Consider the following 6,788-nt stretch of genomic DNA (forward strand, 5'->3'; position numbering starts at 1 on the left):
AACCTACTGAGAATTGATATATATGAAGGACAAATTAGTTTGAACTTGTTTTGACTGAAGGAATTCATTTTATATCAAAAATACCAATTTGGCTTTAACTCGCAAAAGTAAGGCTATTCCTGTTTTTCTTTCTCAAACAAGGTCATTTAAAGAGGTTTATGCATGGAACCTACTGAGAATGGATATATATGAAGGACATAGGAGTTTGAACTCGTTTTGACTGAAGGAATTGGTGTTTATAAGCAAAAATCCGAATTTCGTCTTAATTCCAAAAAAGAAGGCTATTCCTGTTTTTCTTTCTCAAACAAAGTCATTTAAAGAGGTTTATGCCTGGAACCTACTGAGAATTGATATATATGAAGGACAAATTAGTTTGAAAATGTTTTGACTGAAGGAATTCATTTTATAGCAAAAATACCAATTTGGCTTTAACTCGCAAAAGTAAGGCTATTCCTGTTTTTCTTTCTCAAACAAGGTCATTTCAAGAGGTTTATGCATGGAACCTACTGAGAATGGATATATATGAAGGACATAGGAGTTTGAACTCGTTTTGACTGAAGGAATTGGTGTTTATAAGCAAAAATCCGAATTTCGTCTTAATTCCGCAAAAGAAGGCTATTCCTTTTTTTCTTTCTCATACAAGGTCATTTAAAGAGGTTTATGCATGGAACCTACTTAGAATTGATATATATGAAGGACAAATTAGTTTGAACTTGTTTTGACTGAAGGAATTCATTTTATAGCAAAAATACCAATTTGGCTTTAACTCGCAAAAGCAAGGCTATTTTTGTTTTTCTTTCTCAAACAAGGTCATTTCAAGAGGTTTATGCATGGAACCTACTTAGAATTGATTTATATATGAAGGACAAAGGAGTTTGAACTTGTTTTGACTGAAGGAATTCATTTTATAGCAAAAATACCAATTTGGCAATAACTCGCAAAAGTAAGGCTATTCCTGTTTTTCTTTCTCATACAAGGTCATTTAAAGAGGTTTATGCATGGAACCTACTTAGAATTGATATATATGAAGGAAAAATTAGTTTGAACTTGTTTTGACTGAAGGAATTCAATTTAAAGCAAAAATACCAATTTGGCTTTAACTCGCAAAAGTAAGGCTATTCCTGTTTTTCTTTCTCAAACAAGGTCATTAAAAGAGGTTTATGCCTGGAACCTACTGAGAATTGAGATATATGAAGGCCAAATTAGTTTGAACTTGTTTTGACTGAAGGAATTCATTTTATAGCAAAAATACCAATTTGGCTTTAACTCGCAAAAGTAAGGCTATTCCTGTTTTTCTTTCTCAAACAAGGTCATTCAAAGAGGTTTATGCATGGAACCTACTTAGAATTGATATATATGAAGGACAAAGGAGTTTGAACTTGTTTTGACTGAAGGAATTCATTTTATAGCAAAAATACCAATTTGGCTTTAACTCGCAAAAGTAAGGCTATGCCTGTTTTTCTTTCTCAAACAAGGTCATTTAAAGAGGTTTATAACTGGAACCTACTGAGAATGGATATATATGAAGGACATAGGAGTTTGAACTCGTTTTGACTGAAGGAATTGGTGTTTATAAGCAAAAATCCGAATTTCGTCTTAATTCCGCAAAAGAAGGCTATTCCTGTTTTTCTTTCTCATACAAGGTCATTTAAAGAGGTTTATGCATGGAACCTACTTAGAATTGATATATATGAAGGACAAATTAGTTTGAACTTGTTTTGACTGAAGGAATTCATTTTATAGCAAAAATACCAATTTGGCTTTAACTCGCAAAAGTAAGGCTATTCCTGTTTTTCTTTCTCAAACAAGGTCATTTCAAGAGGTTTATGCATGGAACCTTCTTAGAATTGATTTATATATGAAGGACAAAGGAGTTTGAACTTGTTTTGACTGAAGGAATTCATTTTATAGCAAAAATACCAATTTGGCTTTAACTCGCAAAAGTAAGGCTATTCCTGTTTTTCTTTCTCAAACAAGGTCATTTAAAGAGGTTTATGCCTGGAACCTACTGAGAATTGGTATATATGAAGGACAAATTAGTTTGAACTTGTTTTGACTGAAGGAATTCATTTTATATCAAAAATACCAATTTGGCTTTAACTCGCAAAAGTAAGGCTATTCCTGTTTTTCTTTCTCAAACAAGGTCATTTAAAGAGGTTTATGCATGGAACCTACTGAGAATGCATATATATGAAGGACATAGGAGTTTGAACTTGTTTTGACTGAAGGAATTGGTGTTTATAAGCAAAAATCCGAATTTCGTCTTAATTCCGCAAAAGAAGGCTATTCCTGTTTGTCTTTCTCAAACAAGGTCATTTAAAGAGGTTTATGCCTGGAACCTACTGAGAATTGATATATATGAAGGCCAAATTAGTTTGAACTTTTTTTGACTGAAGGAATTCATTTTATAGCAAAAATACCAATTTGGCTTTAACTCGCAAAAGTAAGGCTATTCCTGTTTTTCTTTCTCAAACAAGGTCATTTAAAGAGGTTTATGCCTGAAACCTACTGAGAATTGATATATGTGAGGGACAAATTAGTTTGAACTTGTTTTGACTGAAGGAATTCATTTTATAGCAAAAATACCAATTTGGCTTTAACTCGCAAAAGTAAGGCTATTCCTGTTTTTATTTCTCAAACAAGGTCATTTCAAGAGGTTTATGCATGGAACCTACTTAGAATTGATTTATATATGAAGGACAAAGGAGTTTGAACTTGTTTTGACTGAAGGAATTCATTTTATAGTAAAAATACCAATTTGGCTTTAACTCGCAAAAGTAAGGCTATTCCTGTTTTTCTTTCTCAAACAAGGTCATTCAAAGAGGTTTATGCATGGAACCTACTTAGAATTGATATATATGAAGGACAAAGGAGTTTGAACTTGTTTTGACTGAAGGAATTCTTTTTGTAGCAAAAATACCAATTTGGCTTTAACTCGCAAAAGTAAGGCTATTCCTGTTTTTCTTTCTCAAACAAGGTCATTTAAAGAGGTTTATGCATGGAACCTACTGAGAATGGATATATATGAAGGACATAGGAGTTTGAACTCGTTTTGACTGAAGGAATTGGTGTTTATAAGCAAAAATCCGAATTTCGTCTTAATTCCAAAAAAGAAGGCTATTCCTGTTTTTCTTTCTCAAACAAGGTCATTTAAAGAGGTTTATGCCTGGAACCTACTGAGAATTGATATATATGAAGGACAAATTAGTTTGAACTTGTTTTGACTGAAGGAATTCATTTTATAGCAAAAATACCAATTTGGCTTTAACTCGCAAAAGTAAGGCTATTCCTGTTTTTCTTTCTCAAACAAGGTCATTTCAAGAGGTTTATGCATGGAACCTACTTAGAATTGATTTATATATGAAGGACAAAGGAGTTTGAACTTGTTTTGACTGAAGGAATTCATTTTATAGTAAAAATACCAATTTGGCTTTAACTCGCAAAAGTAAGGCTATTCCTGTTTTTCTTTCTCAAACAAGGTCATTCAAAGAGGTTTATGCATGGAACCTACTTAGAATTGATATATATGAAGGACAAAGGAGTTTGAACTTGTTTTGACTGAAGGAATTCATTTTATATCAAAAATACCAATTTGGCTTTAACTCTCAAAAGTAAGGCTATTCCTGTTTTCCTTTCTCAAACAAGGTCATTTAAAGAGGTTTATGCATGGAACCTACTGAGAATGGATATATATGAAGGACATAGGAGTTTGAACTTGTTTTGACTGAAGGAATTGGTGTTTATAAGCAAAAATCCGAACTTCGTCTTAATTCCGCAAAAGAAGGCTATTCCTGTTTGTCTTTCTCAAACAAGGTCATTTAAAGAGGTTTATGCCTGGAACCTACTGAGAATTGATATATATATGAAGGCCAAATTAGTTTGAACTTGTTTTGACTGAAGGAATTCATTTTATAGCAAAAATACCAATTTGGCTTTAACTCGCAAAAGTAAGGCTATTCCTGTTTTTCTTTCTCAAACAAGGTCATTTAAAGAGGTTTATGCCTGGAACCTACTGAGAATTGATATATGTGAGGGACAAATTAGTTTGAACTTGTTTTGACTGAAGGAATTCATTTTATAGCAAAAATACCAATTTGGCTTTAACTCGCAAAAGTAAGGCTATTCCTGTTTTTCTTTCTCAAACAAGGTCATTTAAAGAGGTTTATGCATGGAACCTACTGAGAATGGATATATATGAAGGACATAGGAGTTTGAACTCGTTTTGACTGAAGGAATTGGTGTTTATAAGCAAAAATCCAAATTTCGTCTTAATTCCGCAAAAGAAGGCTATTCCTGTTTTTCTTTCTCATACAAGGTCATTTAAAGAGGTTTATGCATGGAACCTACTGAGAATTGATATATATGAAGGACAAATTAGTTTGAACTTGTTTTGACTGAAGGAATTCATTTTATATCAAAAATACCAATTTGGCTTTAACTCTCAAAAGTAAGGCTATTCCTGTTTTTCTTTCTCAAACAAGGTCATTCAAAGAGGTTTATGCATGGAACCTACTGAGAATTGATATATATGAAGGCCAAATTAGTTTGAACTTGTTTTGACTGAAGGAATTCATTTTATAGCAAAAATACCAATTTGGCTTTAACTCGCAAAAGTAAGGCTATTCCTGTTTTTCTTTCTCAAACAAGGTCATTCAAAGAGGTTTATGCATGGAACCTACTTAGAATTGATATATATGAAGGACAAAGGAGTTTGAACTTGTTTTGACTGAAGGAATTCATTTTATAGCAAAAATACCAATTTGGCTTTAACTCGCAAAAGTAAGGCTATTCCTGTTTTTCTTTCTCAAACAAGGTCATTTAAAGAGGTTTATGCATGGAACCTACTGAGAATGGATATATATGAAGGACATAGGAGTTTGAACTCGTTTTGACTGAAGGAATTGGTGTTTATAAGCAAAAATCCAAATTTCGTCTTAATTCCGCAAAAGAAGGCTATTCCTGTTTTTCTTTCTCATACAAGGTCATTTAAAGAGGTTTATGCATGGAACCTACTGAGAATTGATATATATGAAGGACAAATTAGTTTGAACTTGTTTTGACTGAAGGAATTCATTTTATATCAAAAATACCAATTTGGCTTTAACTCGCAAAAGTAAGGCTATTCCTGTTTTTCTTTCTCAAACAAGGTCATTTAAAGAGGTTTATGCATGGAACCTACTGAGAATGGATATATATGAAGGACATAGGAGTTTGAACTCGTTTTGACTGAAGGAATTGGTGTTTATAAGCAAAAATCCAAATTTCGTCTTAATTCCGCAAAAGAAGGCTATTCCTGTTTTTCTTTCTCATACAAGGTCATTTAAAGAGGTTTATGCATGGAACCTACTGAGAATTGATATATATGAAGGACAAATTAGTTTGAACTTGTTTTGACTGAAGGAATTCATTTTATATCAAAAATACCAATTTGGCTTTAACTCGCAAAAGTAAGGCTATTCCTGTTTTTCTTTCTCAAACAAGGTCATTTAAAGAGGTTTATGCATGGAACCTACTGAGAATGGATATATATGAAGGACATAGGAGTTTGAACTCGTTTTGACTGAAGGAATTGGTGTTTATAAGCAAAAATCCGAATTTCGTCTTAATTCCAAAAAAGAAGGCTATTCCTGTTTTTCTTTCTCAAACAAAGTCATTTAAAGAGGTTTATGCCTGGAACCTACTGAGAATTGATATATATGAAGGACAAATTAGTTTGAACATGTTTTGACTGAAGGAATTCATTTTATAGCAAAAATACCAATTTGGCTTTAACTCGCAAAAGTAAGGCTATTCCTGTTTTTCTTTCTCAAACAAGGTCATTTCAAGAGGTTTATGCATGGAACCTACTGAGAATGGATATATATGAAGGACATAGGAGTTTGAACTCGTTTTGACTGAAGGAATTGGTGTTTATAAGCAAAAATCCGAATTTCGTCTTAATTCCGCAAAAGAAGGCTATTCCTTTTTTTCTTTCTCATACAAGGTCATTTAAAGAGGTTTATGCATGGAACCTACTTAGAATTGATATATATGAAGGACAAATTAGTTTGAACTTGTTTTGACTGAAGGAATTCATTTTATAGCAAAAATACCAATTTGGCTTTAACTCGCAAAAGCAAGGCTATTTTTGTTTTTCTTTCTCAAACAAGGTCATTTCAAGAGGTTTATGCATGGAACCTACTTAGAATTGATTTATATATGAAGGACAAAGGAGTTTGAACTTGTTTTGACTGAAGGAATTCATTTTATAGCAAAAATACCAATTTGGCAATAACTCGCAAAAGTAAGGCTATTCCTGTTTTTCTTTCTCATACAAGGTCATTTAAAGAGGTTTATGCATGGAACCTACTTAGAATTGATATATATGAAGGAAAAATTAGTTTGAACTTGTTTTGACTGAAGGAATTCAATTTAAAGCAAAAATACCAATTTGGCTTTAACTCGCAAAAGTAAGGCTATTCCTGTTTTTCTTTCTCAAACAAGGTCATTCAAAGAGGTTTATGCCTGGAACCTACTGAGAATTGAGATATATGAAGGCCAAATTAGTTTGAACTTGTTTTGACTGAAGGAATTCATTTTATAGCAAAAATACCAATTTGGCTTTAACTCGCAAAAGTAAGGCTATTCCTGTTTTTCTTTCTCAAACAAGGTCATTCAAAGAGGTTTATGCATGGAACCTACTTAGAATTGATATATATGAAGGACAAAGGAGTTTGAACTTGTTTTGACTGAAGGAATTCATTTTATAGCAAAAATACCAATTTGGCTTTAACTCGCAAAAGTAAGGC

The sequence above is a fragment of the Odontesthes bonariensis genome, chromosome 8 (genome assembly GCF_027942865.1).
Source record: "Odontesthes bonariensis isolate fOdoBon6 chromosome 8, fOdoBon6.hap1, whole genome shotgun sequence".
NCBI lineage: Eukaryota > Metazoa > Chordata > Actinopteri > Atheriniformes > Atherinopsidae > Odontesthes > Odontesthes bonariensis.